Consider the following 15105-nt stretch of genomic DNA (forward strand, 5'->3'; position numbering starts at 1 on the left):
GCAGGCTCACCCATGCCTTTACCATTGGGACCAGATACATTGTGTTGCCCAGGCAAGGTTCAGGCCCTGCTCTCCTGAGTACTGCAGCCAGCGAGGAGACACAGCCAACTCTCCTGCTCTCAGAGCCAACTCTCCCAACTATCCCAGGTGGCAAGTGGGGAGAGGAGAAGGACATGACCCTGCACCCGTTTCACCTCACAACAGAGGAGTGGTGGAGCCAGCTCTCCCTCACTCTTGACCCCAGGGTCAGCTCTTCTGACTGCCTAACTTGTTGAGGTGCAGGAGGCAGGGCTTCTCCCCTCGCCCAGGCCACCTCATGGCAGAGGAGTGGTGGGGCCAGCTCTCTTTCTCTCACATGCTGGAGGCCCTGGAGGCGGGCTTACCCACACCTCACCGCCAGGGCCAGCTCTACTGTACTGCCTACGCAAGGTACAGGGCCGCTCTCCCAAGTGCTACCAACAGTGAGGGGACCAATTCTCCAGAGCACTGCAGCCATTGGGGGGAAGAATCACTTCTGCACAGCCCCTGGACATCCACATAGTCTTATGTCACTGCCCTGACCAGGAATATCCTCATGTTCTCTGGTGTTAATATGATCCGTGGGCTTTGACAGAGACCATGGCTACTAAGTAGCCATGGACCCAGACATGGCCCACAGCAACAGCTCGGGCTAAGACCTCACTATGGCTCCAGACAGTGGGGTTGGCCACTCACAACAGGTTACTCCTCTCCAATTCCATCTGAGAGTCTCCAGTTCCATCTCTGTTCAGAAAGCTCAAGGTGTTCTATTACCCTTTCTCTAATATCTGTCCACCTGCACATTATGGTAGCTCCCACTGCAGGCTGGCCACGTAGCTCAAAGACCCCCACGGCGGCCATCCCCAGTGAAAGATGTATAGCATGATGGCAAACGCTCTATTTACAGTGTGCCTGTGCTGTGCTCAGAGGGCAGGCAAGTCTATGGGTGGTAAGGAAGCCCGCAGGTCTCTGTATGTCTTCCTACTCCCTCGCTGAGCTGTGTGGTGGTAGACAGGGTTCTGTGTGCCTGTGGTCTACCTGTGCTGTGAGGTAGAGAGAAGATCTGTGGGTGTCTTCTCCCCACCCACATCGAGTGGCATGGCATGGGATGGGGCAGGTCTCTGTCTTCCTCTTTCTGCACTGTGCTGCCTGGACTTGATTTGATTTGATTTGACTTTTCTATGTCCTAGGCTGAAAACAGCTTTGGCCAGCAAGCCAGGCATCAAGCTAGGATGAACAAAGGACTGTCGTCTGCTCTGCCTCGACTGATATAAGAACATCACCAACAACAAACAAGATGTTTCTTTGCCCATTGACAGGAGGGTACTATTATACTTTTAAAGCTTACTGAAGGGATAGTAAATCATCACTCAATGTATACTTGATAAAATAATGAATATACAATATGCATCAAAGGGTTATCTTTAGGTAGTAAGGTTATGGGTGATTTGTTGTTGATTCCCCTTCAGTGTAAATGTGTTTTGTGTGTTATATTTTTGCAGTGGAAGAGAAAACAAATGTTTAAATCAGCATAAAAGCAATACATTAGTAAATGTGAATTATTCCAGAGTAATAAGGTCATTTTGAGTCAATGAATAATCAGAAAGGATGGGGTTCCTACTGAAAGGTTCATTGGACAAAGTTCCCAAACAAAATTTTCAAATTGATCACTGTGTGCAAACAGGTAAAGAGGGGCAGAAGGACACATAAGACAAGGTGAGTAAGATCTGCAAACTTAGGATGGTAAGAGGTTACAAATGTTCCTATACTATCACAGGAAGTGGAAGCGGTAAGCCAAAAGAAAGAAAAATGGAGGGTCCCAAAACAAACCAAATGAACTAAGGTTAATAACGTGTTTCAACTGAACTCCTTCCTTCCCTTCTTTTTCATCTTGCTTTTCCAAAGTGTGAAAAAAATGAGAAATACCCCAAAGTGCTCCCAATGTGTTTTTCAAGGAATCTTGAATTGATCACATTTAGGAGCAAAACTTGGGTGTTCTTGCTTAGCCTGGCTCCACTCAGACATGTGCTCCCAGACACAGCAAATGAAGGTCCTTAATAGAAAGTACCAGCAGTAATTAAGGCATTCCTATTTTAAAAAGAAGAAATGGCTAAGATGTTTTCCTTAAGGATTGTCTGTAGGCTCTTAGCCCGTTGAATTTCAATCTTTACTCCTTATCTATCAAAAAGTCACTCCCTGGCTATGAATGTGCCAAACATTTTGACCAAGTACTTATCTGCACAGCCACAAAACCAATATCATCAGTTAGGGAAAAACAATTTCCTCTGGCAAGTAGAGACAGCCTAATTGCTTAATCTGACATATTATTAATGGCTCAAGCCAACCAAAAGCATAATGGATATTGATAACCAGTGGCAGGTTGGACATTTGATGCATACAGTATTGCTGGAAATTACTTACATGAAGGGTTGCTACTGACCGTTAGACTAAATTGCTCAATCTCCATGGATTTCATTAAACAGTTCCATCAACTTGATAAAGTGGCAAGACAGAAAGTAAGCCCATTAACTATAGCTCTAAAAAAAAGGGGGGCTAACAGAATGGAAGACGTTTATAATATTTATATTCTGTATCAATGTAAAAATATAAATCTCCTTAGTAAAATTGTACTTTGGATGTTGGGGACAGTTCTACCCCTTCTCCATTTAAATGTTCTGGGGAACGGGACCTAAAACTGAGCTATTACCTGCAAATAAGCATGGCTTGGAAAGACCTGACAGTGACATTGAGCTTGGTGCTTCTAGGTGTTCATGATCTGATTCATCACTCACTGGTCTTTTCTTGAGAAAATGCTAAGCCTCATCCAAGGCACTTGCTCTTTTCATTTCCTTTCCCCTTCACAGAGCTATTGGTAAGGGTTAGCATGCAGATAGGGAGTGACTTTCCCAGTCTCCTTTGCATGGATGCAGTTCTAAGCCTCATTTGGGCTTTATAAAGACGCATAAGGAATCACTTCTACTCTGAAAAATTGGCTTTAAAAACAAAAGAGGGGGAACGGTACCCCCTCAGAAGGAGTCCCCCTGAAATACTCTCCATCATGTCTTGTTCACTTTTATCTCTCTAAAGCTAAAAGCTCATGGCAAATCTGCTGCTGACTGCCTCTGGCACCACCAAGACCAACAAAACTTTGCCACAGATATGGGGAAGGACCCTCTTACACTTAAAGGGAATGGCCCAGACCCAGTTCCCTTATGGGGCTGAGAACTGATATGCCTGTCCGATACCACAGAAGGCACAGCTGACTGGCTACCAAAAAGATAAATGAAAAAAATAAATACCCCCACAAAGCCAGACCCAACCATAAATACGAAGAATAACAATTTACATCCAGGGAAGAGAAATCTCCCTGAGAATACCCTTCTTTTTCCTTTCCAGGTAAAAATGAATCACCCGTGATGTCTGCGGTTAGAAGTTCTAATCCAGATGCTGGCCTCCGAACTTATACTACTCAGACATTTGAAGGGCCACTGACAAGAACATCAAACAGCTAGAGATTGACATCACTAATCTGAAGAAATCCCTCGTTTCGCCATCTGAAGAGACCTCCTAAAATCGCAAAGATCTTTATTGGACTTGATTTACTCTAGTACAATAGAAAAGACTGTATACAGCTCTTGACTGTGTACAACCCTCAAAGAAGAAGATTGCCTTTACATAGACAAGAAAAGGAGGTTTAAAGAGAGCATGAAATAGGTAGTTGAAGGCCCTAAGAAAAATCAGAGAAAGAAAGAGACAGATGAATGCTGGTACAAGAATTGGTTTTCAGCCTCTCCAAGGTTGTCAATCCTATTTCCTTTCATCTTGGGACCACTATTTGGCTTCTTTTTGCTTTTTTCTGCTGGTCCCTGGCCCTCAAATAGGCAGACTAACTCAGTGATACAACAGATAAATAATTTGGTAGCAAAACCTACTCAGATACATTATCATAAGTTAGCTTTGGAGGACCACGAGACTCAAGATGAGGTTGTTACTTTATACAGGGTGTTTCCAAAACACATCTCCACCCAACCTAAAAGGGGGGACTTCTGCCCCTAGACCAAGCAGAGAGGGGCCACCCAGAACCCCCTCTGACAGGCGATCTGAATTCTTGCTTAGGCTGCGAGGCTAAGCACTGCAAGGGAATATAAATAAAAGTTAAAAATATCTCTCTGGGTTCCCTGAGGGACAAGCCTGACTGCATAGGGGTTGATGTCAAAAGTATCCCCTCTCCAGGAAAAAGACATCAGGACAGATATGGCCCTCGTGCCTCATTGGACAACGACAGGGGGACTGGAGCCATTACAAGGTCCCCTTCAAATACTGGAGGTCAGGCCTCTATCCCCGCCTTCCCAAGTTTAGAATTGCCACAGCCCTTCTATACTTAGAGAAGGGAGGAGATGTCAGGGGCAGCCCTGCTTACACACTGTAGGTCTAAAATCAGCCATAGGCCTAAAATCAGCAATAGGCCTGTCATACATGTATACTAACACCAAGTCTTGGGTCTCAGTGGGAAAACATTGAAACAGATGGCTATAAGCTAATTTAAACAGGCAGCTTTTGTGGAAATTTATAAGCCTGAGTAGTCATAGACCTTGTAAATAGGTAGCCTTGGCAGACAATACCAACTTAGATAAGGACAAGTGAGTCATAGGCAGAGTCATAGTGACTTGTCCCCTGAACCTTCACCTAGCCAATACCCGGTTCTGAAGATATTTGTATTCCCCCTGAACACCCACACTCCAGTGCCATTCCCTTCCCCACATCCTGCCTTTCTGTGTTTATAACCCCTGTGTGAATGGATTACGATTTGAGAAAAAAAAGATGTATTATTAGAGAAATAAATGCCAGTACATATGCAATATACACACTTAAATGTACATTTGTGTATCTATACTTCTCAATACTTAGATATCTACCCAGGACAATCACTGTAAAAGTGTATTCATTTTTAAAGATGTATTTATTTCCTTACTTATTTACTTGTTTAGTTCATTGTTTATGTCTGTTTGAGTTTGTGTGCATTGTGTGTATACTGGCGCCCACAAAGGCCAGAAGAAAGCATCACGTCCTCTGGAACTGGAGTTTTAGGTGGTTGAAAGCTACCATGTGAGTGCTAAGAACTGAACCCAGCTCCCCTGCAAGACCAGTAAGCTCTCAAGCACCTGTGGTGCTTAGGAAAGGAGGCTGAGCATGCTATGGAAAGCAGAACAGTCAACAATGTCCTTACATGTTTCTTCAGTTTCTGCCTCCAGCATCTGCCCTGAGTTCCTGCCCTTGTTCCCTGATGGCAGAAGGTTTTGTAAGGTGAAATAAACCCTTTCCTTTCCCGCACCCCCCACTCCATGTTGCTTTTGATCATGGTATTTTGTCACAGCAACAGAAAGCAAACTGGGGCATGGGTTTTGCAGACAGAGTCACAGAGACTGAGAGATTCCAAAGCCCCACATCTAGGAAGGGTGGGGATAGGAATTCAGCCTCTCTCAGAATACAGAGAATACTTTCTGTCTGACACACAGTCATTATAGATTCAGCCTTCCAGCTACCTGAACTGCTTTCAGTTTCTATCTTTTACTCAGAGCACCTTGAGAACAAGTGAGTTGGGACCAAGTCTCAGTTGCTTTATAGCTGACAAGTTACCCAGCATTGCCCCATAATCCTTAGTCTCTTTACCAGCAGAAGGGAGATAATAATAGTCTCCCCACATTTATTATAGAGATTGTATAAAGTGGTGAACACAGAGTGTGAGCTGAATAAATAATAATTATGTTGACTTAAAAAAAAGAATCACTTCTAAATAACCACAGGAAAATTATTTATAGCATATCTAGAGTTCCAATCTACACCCTCCTCTCTAAGACCTTAATAATACTCCTTCCATATGATCAGTAACAAAAGAGAGCCAAATCTTGAAGATTAACTTGGACTCAAGACTTAAAGTGAGAAATTCCCTATGAAGCATAAGAGAAGAATAAACACTAAAACTCAAAACAACGAGACTAGGAAGAACAAAAAGAAGCCTTCAGCTCTTTGGATATATGGAAAATTATGCACCTTGGTCTTCACTTGAGACTCCTAGAAGGAAACAGAGCCTGTCTCTGACTCTGTTGCCTGCCTTTGGATCCCTTTTCCTTAACTGGGCAGCCTTATCTAGCCTCAGTGGGAGAGGATGCACCTAGTCCTACTGAATTTTAATATGCCAAGGCCAGTTGGTATCTATGGGAGGTTTCCCCTTTTCTGAAGAGAAACAGAGAAGGAGTGGATAAGGAGGAGGACAAGGGAAAATGAGAAGAGGACTGGGAGGAAAATAGTGAGGGGAAACTGCAGCCTGGATGTGAACTTTAAAGAAGCCTTCAGAGCTGGGTGTATGGATGCATTCCTAAACTCCCAATTCTGGGGGCTGAGGTAGGCAGTTCAGTAAATCAAAGTCAGCCTGATCTACTCAGGTATTGATGAGGAAAGGGGTACAGGGTGAGAAATCTCGGATGGTGATGCCACACACAGTCCTTCAAATAAAATTAAATGACTTAAGAATTGCAAAGCTTAAGAGAACTGACTGCTCTTACAAAGATCCTGAGTTCAATTCCCTGTAACCATATGGTGGCTCACAACCATCTGTAATGGGATCTGATACCCTCTTCTGGTATGCCTGAAGACAGCTACAGTGTACTCACATACATAAAATAAATAAATCTTTAAAAAATAATTGCAAAGCACTGTTAACAGTGCACATCATGAACCAGCTATGAACATCATTAGCTTCCCAATGAAACCAGAGGAACAAAATCCCAGGATGTGACAGAAAAGGTCCACACTTGACAAAAACAATTCTGTTATATTTTAAAATATTTATTTATACATTATGTTTATGAACATTTGCCTATATGTGTGTATGTGCGCCAACCACCATATGCATGTCCAGTGTCTGGAGAGGCCATAAGACGGTACCAAGTCCTCTGAAAGTGACTTGGTAGTTGTGAGTCACCATGTGAATGCTAGTAAATGAGCCTGGGTCCTGTACAAGAACAGCAAGAGCTCTTAACAGCTGAGCCAACTCTTCAACCCAGATTTTGTGTGTGTTAACTCTATGATACATACCCTTCTAGACACACAGGTAATTGGTTCGAGACAAAGACATTGTTGGAATAATCTCACTAACATTCACCTATCACTATATCTTGAACAAAGTGCCGTCAAGTATCTTTTCCTTTAGTTCTCCTCAAGAACCCCAAAAGAAAGGCAGAGGTGAGGTTCAGGCTAATTACTATACGCTCAATGCTTTCTCCATTTTCCAGCTCACATTCTTTGGGAGCAAGAATTGTGTCTTTTTTTACCCTTAGCATGCCCTAAAGAATCTACCACTCAGCAGACAATTATAGGTACTCACTTGAATACAACAGAAATATTAAAACCACTGACTCATGGGATGGAGTCAAATGCCCAATAGGCAAGTATGAGGAATTTAGTTCAGAGCCCCTGGCACCTACGACAAAAATAGGACATGGTAGCATGTGCCTTTAAGCCCAACTGTGGGGGACAGAAAGGAGGATCCCAGCGACTTGCTGATCATTTGGTCAAGAAGATACTGTGAGCTCCATGTCCAGTCAAAGACCCTGTCATAAATAAATTAATTAATTAATTAATTAATTAATAAGGAAGAGTTGATGGACGAAGGTTTCCTGATGTCAATCTCTGGCCTCTACAGACATCTGCTCAGGTGTACACACTGTATGCAAATACACACACACACACACACAAATACACACACATGTGCACTCAGACAGGGACAGGCACACACATTCATACACATAGACACACACACAGAGAGACACACACATGCATGCACTCACGCAAACTACTGACTCAAAACCAAAGAATCAGGAACAGACCAATTTTACCACTGTGTAAGCTTAAGAAGCTAGCTCACCTATAAACCTCAAAATACCCCATGTGTAAAACAGAAGCAACGACAGTATTTTTCTAAGATAGTGTCCAGAGAAACAAAAGAGATAATACACAGAATGCATTTGGCACAGGATCTGCCCTGTGTACAAGAAAAGATTGTTACACTTAGTATTACTGGAATGTATGAAACATAATTAACTAAAGCATAATGAAAGCAAGAATCAAGGTACAAAACCTTTGAGATAGTTTTGTCCTACAAAATGATGATTTAAAACAGTATGTGCACAAAATGAGATTTGCACAGCATAGACCCAGTTCCAGGAAAGGAACAAAGCACGCTGAAGGTGAAGAGGAAAAGAGATGAGGGAAGAATGTCCAAAAATAGATTCAGAAACCCATCACTTGGCCTGGAAACCTGAAAACTCTAAAGTCAACTCCTCTGAATATTGTTTTCTGACTTGAAAATGTGAGGTCTGTTACATTAGGATCAAAATACCCTGGCATGAACTGCAAACATCTGGGCTCTTGCTATAAATTCCTGCCTGTGATTGAAGTATAATGAAGTTGTGGCTTTTTGTGTGCATTTTTTAACCTGTGTCAGAAAGCTAGAGCTCCAGAAAAGGAATAAATGCAACTGTTCCTATTAGAGTCTATTTCAGTCTAGTTGAAGCCAGAAACGGCAAGCATTTGCCAGTCAAATCTAAATGTTTTCCCAAGCATCCTAGCTGAGCAGAGAGAAGGAGGCATACGCAAGACGTCATTTGTCATTCTCCAAATCCTGAGATACATGCAGCCAATTTTCTTTGGTACTCTGAAGAACCCCACCACAGCCCACCCACAAAAGTGGCAGCTAGGTTTGACATATGAAAGATGGTAGCAAGGTAAATAAATGCCCCTTCCTCTGGTTCAGTGGCAGCTCTTGATGCCCACGGAGATGGAGTTGTTGAGCATTTGCCTACTCTCACCTGGTGTCCTCCTGGCTCTTCAAGAAACTTGTATTAAAACATTTTAGACCTGAAAATGATCACAAACCTACTTCTGATCATAAAGGACTGGTATATGGTTCTTTGTCCCAGGACATTCCAGGCACAGATATGGTTAGAATTTAACCTGGATGGGATAGGAACGGGAAGAACAACAGGGTCAACAGACCTGGACCCTTGGGAACTCTCAGAGACTGAAACACCAAGCAAAAAACATACAGGCCTATATACATCCTAGGCCTCCCTGGATATATGTAGCAGAAGTGCAGCTTGGTCTTCATGTGAGTGCCCCAACAACTGGAACAGGGGCTGTCTCTTAAGTGGTTGCCTGCCTGTGGATCCTGCTCCCCTAACTGGGCTGCCTTATCTCGTCTCAGTGTGAAAGAATGTACCTAGACCTGCAGTGACTTGAATAAACCCAGGCAACCCTTGAATAATGGAGATGATTTCACGAGGTCTCAAAAGTACTTCTAGAACTGAGGTTAGTAAACTTGAGGTGTAAGAAGCCACAATCTACAAGGTAAAAGGTTAAGGATGAAATTGTTCATATATCAAAACAATCTCAAAAGTAGTGTAGAGCAAAAGGAAAACTTACCATGCTTTCTTAAAGATAAGGCATGGAATTCCAATACAAAACTGTCCTGATTTAAAGTGGCAGACTGGGAAAGCATCTGACTCCTACCTGCACTATGGATTCCCATGTGCCTTCTGTTCAAATAAAAACAGTAAAAGCATTCTGCTATTTAAATCTTATAATTGAACATTTTCTGTTTAACACATCGGAGATAAACTCCCAGAGGTTAGATATCGCATCTACCTTGACTTTAAATATGAGCTGCATACTTTTAGTCTTACATCTATGGCCTGGTCCCTATCCATCTCACCAGGATCGTCCCTGATGCTTTGGCAAACCCAAAGGTCCAATATTGACAGAATTGTGTGTAATTGCTGGGCATGGTAGAGTACACCTCTCATCTGAGCATCTGATGAGATAAGGTGTGTTCAGGATACTATAGGTATAAACTAATACCAACATCTGGTGAGAGGATTTTGAGTTCAGTGCCAGCCTGGGCTGCATACTGAGACTCCATCTCAAAGAAGCAAAACAAAAGGATATTAGCGTGCAACCATCTCTTAGCTAGCTGAGCAGCCCCAAAACTGTAAATAAGAAATTCTGTTTCTGGTATCAGTTTCTCTGGTAGGATGTCAGAATACACCCTAATATAGTTTATAAAATTATTCAGAGGGAGTAAAGGGAAGAGGAAATGGAAGAGGAGAAAGGGGAATAAGAGAGAAGGAGAGGAAAAGAAAGGGGGAAAGGAGGGGAAGATGGAAGTGAGGGGCAAGGTGAGAGGAGGGGAGGGGAAGGGAGAGGGAGAGGGAGAGGGAGAGGGAGAGGGGAAGGGAGAGGAGGAGAGGAGAAGAAGGAGAGGAGAGGCGAGAAGAGGCGAGAAGGGGAGGGGAGGGGAGGGGAGGGGAGGAGAGGAGAGGAGAGGAGCAAAAGGATTATAAATAAAGTGAACTGAATAGCAGCCCCTTCCCCAAAATATAAAACAGCATGTCCACTTCAAGCCTTATAATCAGAGACACAGTAGACAGCCTAACAATGGAGGCAAACTAGAGCCAACCTGCCACAGGCCATGGAACACATGTACCACCAGAAGCTAGAAGAAGCAAGGACATAGTCCCCAGACTCTAGAGAGAAACAACACTAACACTTAGATTTCAGATTTTGACTCTCCAAAGTTGCTATAATTTTCTGTGTTTCAAGCCACTCATTCATGGTATTTTATTATAGCAGTCTTTTTTTTTTAACTGGGGAAAAAGAGTTTATTCAGTTTATATTTCCACATTGCTGTTCATCACCAAAAGAAATCAGGACATCAACTCAAGCAGGGCAGGAACCTGGAGGCAGGAGCTGATGCAGAGATTATGGAGGGGTGCTGCTTACTGGCTTGCTCCACATGGCTTGCTCAGCCTGCTTGCTTATTGAACCTAGGACCACCAGCCCAGGGATGGCTCCACCCACAATGGGCTTGGCCCTCCCTCATTGATCACTAATTAAGAAAATGCTGTACAGCTGGATCTCATGGAGGTACTTTTTTTTTTAAAGAAGTAAGTTCATTCCTCTTTTTTTTTTTTTGAACACGAGATGCTTTTTTATAGCATGTTTTACAAGGGGAGGGGTAAGAGGGGCCAGGTGGTGGAAAAGTACAGAATCTTCTTGGCCTCTGCCTTGAAACATGTCATGGTCTATACGGTACACTGCCTTGAATTATGATCTACCTGCTATTCTTCAGAAGATATGGTACACTGCTTGAGTTATGGTCTCCCTGCTATTCTTCAGTAGATATGGTACACTGCTTTGAGTCTATCTGCAGTTGCCAAGCAGGATCTTGCAGTTGCCAAGCTTCAGGGGACATTGTGCAGGTGGGGAAAGGTAGGGGGTGAGGGTAAGGGCGAGGGTCCTGGCTTCTGGCATCTCCCCCTTCTCTGTTTAGTTAGAAAAGGCGTCTTATGATCAGTCCCAACTATGTGAGTTTTGAATTTGGATGTCTAATTATGGGGGGTCTTAGACAAGTTCACAACCCCAAAACACTGATGTGAGACGAGTCACATCGATGGTCGAAGGCTTTAGGCTGTCGATGATGGGCAACGTCAAGGGACCCCGAGGTGGGTGAAAGGAGGGTGAGAGCCCTGTCTTAGGCCATGTAGGCTGCACCCACTCCCAGCACCACGCACTCCTTTTCGGCTGCATTGGGTGGGCCCCTGGGAAGTGGACCTACAATAATCCCGTCATTGGGCTAACTCACAGCCATCCTAGTCCCTTGTAAATGTTCAAGTTACCAACCATTTGTCAGTTTGGGGTGTAATATTGTCATAAAGGAAGGCTCCCCAATGTTAGCGGCCATATCAAGGGCGGCCTTGGTTTAGGAAAAAGCCAATTTTTGTTGGGGTGATCTTAAGAATTGAAAATACCATAGGATCTCACTAACTTCCTACCTCCTGAGGTAGCCTGTTTCCATTCTTTATGCTGGCCCTCAGGGCTTCATTCCTTTTTCCTCATCCAATACCAAATCCGGTTTTCCTCTTCCCTCCCACACCCATCTGCTTTCTCTCTCAGTTCATGCCTCCCTTCCCCCCTGTGGTTGCTTTCTTCTCCCTCCCAAGTGGGACTGAGGTGTCCTCACTCGGGCCCTTCTGCTTTTTTACCTTTTTGAGTTCTGTGGACTGTATCTTGAAGAAGAAGAAGAATTGAAAATACCTAAAGATGGTCTCCCTGAGTAGTTTAAACTGAACCTTGGATCACGAGAATTAGTCAGCCATGGGGAGGTTGGATCTGAGAGAATGCTCAAACAAAGAACAGAATGTCTAAAGGAAAGGTCCTGAGGCAGAGATAGCTTGATAAGCTCACAGAACCGGAATAGAAGCAGGATGCCTGGAGAACCAAACAAAAAAAAACAAAGAAAGGTTTAGAGGAGGAAGATTGTGCAGGGTTAATAGGCCACAGTAAGGAATTCAGCATTTGTTTAACATGTGATGGAACGGTTTAAAGTTTTCCACTAGGTTTAGAGTAAAATCCTAACTCCCAATCATACACTAAAACACCAAGCAGGATTTGTGCTGACCATACAACTATCCTTTTCACTAACGTTGTTCTACCTTCAAGGCTATTCCTTTCTTCAGGGTCTGTGTCTTCTGAGTCCTTTATCCTGGAATGACCTCACACACCTCTGAGTGACCTAGCTCTTTCAAAACAGTTTTGGGTGTCAAGTCACATATCCTCTTTTTTGTACCTGACATTAACACTCTAGTTTTTATCATTAGCATGTATTCTTCATATAAAATAAAGGGTTTCATTATGACATTTTCATGTATACATTTGAGTGCTTTGATAATATCCCCCACCTTGTCTCTTCCTTTCCCCACTCTGCCCTTCATTGAGTCTCATTCATCTTCAGAATTGCTGGAGTACATAAGAAAAGAGTAAAAGCTGGAGAGATAGCTCAGTAGTTAAGAGTGCCTACTTCTCTTCCAAAGGACCTGATGTCAGTTCTCAGTACCCATATTGGATGACTGAGAACCAACTCTAACTCCAGCTCCAATGGATCAGATGCTTTCTTATAGACTCTGTAGGCATGTGCATGGTCCCAAACAAAAAAAAACCCACATAAAAACATAATTGAAATAACAAACAAACAAATAAATAAATAGGTGACATGAAGGAGATGAGAACTGATGGAAATGTAAGCAGTTACATTTGGGGAGTGGTATTATGATGTGTATGTGCTACAGGCCCTATGTGCACACATGTAGAGAAACCCAAGGTCTTCCACATTCTCTCTGTGCCTTATTGCCTTGGGACAGAGACTCTCAGACTTTTAGTTAGAGTGACACACTAGATAGATCCACAGCACCTATTGCTGATATTACAGGGACATGCATTCGTCACACTCAGAATTTTACATGTGTGATGGAGATTCAATCTCTGGTACAAGTTAACTCATTTGTCTACCTACCCCCTAGAAGTTACATATTATTAAATTATTGTTTTAATAACTAATTTGCTGTGTCCTAGCAATGTAAGAAAAGAAATTATTCACTCCTCAATACATATTAATTATTACCCATTAAGAGTCAGGCATTGTTTGGGATCCTTCAGGAGACAAATATAGACAAAAGCTGTTGTCCTCTTGGAGAGTGTAGTCTAATGAAGCTCAGTTGTGGGGTGATTAAGAAGATAATGAAGGCCTGGTAAAAGCATGAAGCAGTACAGGGACACAAATCTAGCTACATTTGTGATGTGCTTTGAAAAGAACGTAAGTCGATAAAACTCAGAATTAGAAATCACTTTTTCCAAGACTGAGGATGTAGATCAGTAGTAAAGTGCTTGCCAGGAATGTTCAAGGCTCTGGGTTCAATCTGAAGCACTGCATAAAATAGATGTGATGGCACATACCTTAATACCTCAGGAGGTGGAGGCAGGAGGATCAGGAGTTCGAGGTTATCCTTATCGACATAATGAATTTGGGGACAGTCTCGGATACATGAAACTCTGTCTAAAAAAGAAGCCCTGAGCCTGGAGAGATGGCTCAGCAGTTAAAAGTACTTTCTGCATTTGCAGAGGACCTGGAGGCAGTTCCATAATTCCACCTCTAGGGGATCTGGTGCCTTCTTAATTCCCTTTTCTGGGCCATGCTGGTACCAGCTTGTATGTGATGCAAAACATTCATATACATAAAATAAAAACTTTATGTACACGTCATCCCCCAAAGAAATAAACATCCTAATAAAGCTCATTATTGTATGTAATTAATATATGCTGACAAAAAGTAAATAAAATTTTAAAGAAAGAAAAATAAACCACTTCTTCCACAAAGTATTTTGAGTTTTCCCCAATCTTAGATTATGTTACAGCACCTTATGTTTGTCCTACTGGAACATACCCTGTACTATATTCATTAATTTGTCTTTTTCCTGTCTCTTCAACACATCATACCAAAGTCCATGGTATGATGCACAGCTCAGAATAGGTACTCTGTGCATTTATTAAATAAATTCATTTACTACAGTTATCTCTCAGTATTCATGGACTATTGATTCTAGGGCTTCTTACAAATATTTAAATGTTTTAATTCTAAAGTCCCTTATATAAAATAGTACAGTATTAAATATAAACCTAGGATATTCCTCCACAGACTTTAAATCATCACTATATTAATTAGAATACCTAGTGCATTATTTAAAAACTATGTAAATAATTGTTGTACTATATTGTATAGAAAATTATGAGAATATAATATCTATATGGGTTCAGTATATATGCTATTGTTTTCCAATGTTATGACTCTAAGTTTTCCAAAATGTCTGAATTTGGAATATACAAATAAGAAGTTAAAATGGATGGTGGGGGGGTACATCCAGATCCATCCACCATCTGCCATGACAATAAACCCTTTTGGAACCAAGGACTTTCTCGTGTCATTGGAGCCTGAAGCCTCCAGTCTTTGAAACTCCAGACATTTCTCCTGTATGTGGGACCCAGCACAGAAAGCCTCTGGGATCACCACTGTGGCCTATTTTCCCACATTTGACTCAAATGATGTGGAGCCTCGAACAGCCACACAGCTACAGAAACTAAACAAGCTAGTGGAACAGCCGTCTCTTAGCCAAGCAAGTATAACAGGGGAACACTTTCTGC

The 15105-nt window shown here is 42.5% G+C and overlaps 1 non-coding gene across 1 annotated transcript; it reads right to left on the minus strand.

The window, feature by feature from the left end:
- Nucleotides 1–1195: 1195 nt before the first annotated feature.
- On the minus strand, nt 1196–1336 carry LOC114623664. Its single transcript, XR_003711807.1, has one exon. It is a non-coding gene; the product is annotated as a small nucleolar RNA SNORA48 (small nucleolar RNA).
- Between the last annotated feature and the right edge of the window lie 13769 nt (nt 1337–15105).

This window comes from Grammomys surdaster, unplaced genomic scaffold (genome assembly GCF_004785775.1).
Source record: "Grammomys surdaster isolate TR1022 unplaced genomic scaffold, NIH_TR_1.0 200, whole genome shotgun sequence".
NCBI lineage: Eukaryota > Metazoa > Chordata > Mammalia > Rodentia > Muridae > Grammomys > Grammomys surdaster.